This window comes from Panthera uncia, chromosome A2 (assembly GCF_023721935.1).
Source record: "Panthera uncia isolate 11264 chromosome A2, Puncia_PCG_1.0, whole genome shotgun sequence".
NCBI lineage: Eukaryota > Metazoa > Chordata > Mammalia > Carnivora > Felidae > Panthera > Panthera uncia.
The window spans coordinates 101,121,839-101,124,049 of NC_064816.1; positions in this window are offsets into that span (position 1 = coordinate 101,121,839).

Consider the following 2,211-nt stretch of genomic DNA (forward strand, 5'->3'; position numbering starts at 1 on the left):
TTTTTTTTTTTTTTTTTGCTTGTTTTTGGTTTTTTTTGTTGTTTTTTTTTATGGTAGATTCTTTTCCTTTAATCAGTGGTTTTCAGAATTTTTTATTACTATTTTAGTTGTGAACCTATTTCTTTAAGCAACATCTTCCATAGAACTCCAGTATTTTCCAGGATTTAAAAAAATTTTTTTAACCTTAATGCCTAGGGCTCATTGTCTCCCTGCTTCAAAGAATGAAGAGGTGGACACATCAGATCAGAAAGTAAGAATAGTACGAAAGCCCTCTTTACAGAGAGGAGACCCTTGAAGGTGAATGCAGGTAACAGTAGGCAAAGGTCCTTATTTTATAAGGTTGTGGTCAGGCTACCTTCCCTTCCCCCTCATTCCTTCTCAGGTTCTGCCCTTATTGGCTGGATAACTCTAGGTTCTGGGTTGTCCATTCCTGATTGGCTTGTTTTCCATTGTATAAGGGGTGGTCTATGGCCATACTGCTCTTTGTGGGTCGTAAGTTTTATAGTCTACTGATTTTTAGTCAGGTCTTTTGTCAGGTTCCTGAGGGGAGTAGGTGGATCTATTAGATTCTCAAGAGGAACCTTAAGCTCAAAGGGGTTTGCTGTGGTCAGATCCTCCCAGCATTGTTACAAAATTTGTGTTTTTCCCCACACAGAGACCTCAGCTCCTATCCTTCCCCTCTCTGCCTACTGAAGCCTATCTGTTTCCTATCTTTTTTCCTATCTTTTTCCTATAATAACAAAACATAACCACTTGGACTTAGTTGAGAATAGAATCCCTGGAGTCCATGCCTGCTTTTTCCCCAGTGGCCCCTGAAGCCAGCATACAACCACTTGTTTAGTGATGATAACAATTTTGTTACGTTGCTTTGGTGTATGACTAGAACATATTTCCTACGTGAGCAAATACAAGCTTAAATTTATGTTTTAAGTTTATATTTTATGGACAGCTTTAAAAATAATAAAGGGGGAAAATGGAATTGCTAACTTTCTAGTTAGTGATTTCCATTTTTACATATATTTCAAATGATTAGTCTTCAAAGGGAACTAAAAAAAAAAAGATTTAAGACTACTAGCACTTTTTTTAAGAAAATTACCAGAAGAGACTAGAACTACAAAGAATTCTAAACCCATATCTGTTTCAGATATTTATTTGCTTTTTAAATTTTATTTAAATCCAAGTTATTTAACATGCTGCAAATATTTAATTCTTAAATTTTAAAGGGTACACTTCTCAAAACTGAGTTTTCTGCCCTGTTGATAATTTGTAAACAATTATTTCTACTGTTGAGAACAAATACAAAAGGAGATACTGGGTATATGTGACAACCTATGTAAAGTTAAGAATAAGGTTAAACTTTTTTATAGAAGGTGTTTATTCAGATGTAAACTTTCATGTATCTGAAATTGTCTAATTTGAGTGAAAAGCCTTTTAGCCCAAAAGTTATTTGTTCACATTATAAATTGTAACTTTTCAAAATTACATCCCCACTTGTTTATGTGTTAATTTGTGTACTTACTAGATAACATATTGCTTATATGTGTATAATTTGTGTACTTCTAAAAGTACATTATTTGAATATTCATATTATCACACTTACTTTAAAACCAGCACCTTCTTGGGGCGTCTGGGTGGCTCAGTTGGTTAAGCATCTGACTTCGGCTCAGGTCACGATCTCACCGTTAGTGAGTTTGAGTCCTGTGTTGGGCTCTGTGTTGACAGCTCAGAGCCTGGAGCCTGCTTCGGATTCTGTGTCTCCCTCTCTCTCTGCCCCTCCCCTGCTTGTACTCTGTCTCTGTCTCTGAAAAATGAACAAATGTTAAAAAAAATTTTTTAAACATGTTTTAATATTTTCAAGGTCTTTTATTTGTAATAGCCAATACAAAACACATGGTTTAGTTTTTTATATATATATAGCTATATATGTAGTTATATAGTCATATATATACATATATAGTTATATATCATGTTTCATCATTACTTTGCCATTATTGATTTTACTGGTGGCTTCTGTAATATGATGCAGAAAGGAGGCCAAAACATTGCTGTTGTGTTAAAAATCAGCTCATTCTTTGTGTGTACTTCTGTAAGTCCAACTGACATTTTACTGTATGAAGATTGTATGTAAGACCACACTGATTCATTTAAATACTCTGTATTTTGATACTATTTAAGTTACCAGTAATTTACATGACACCTACTGTGATGTTG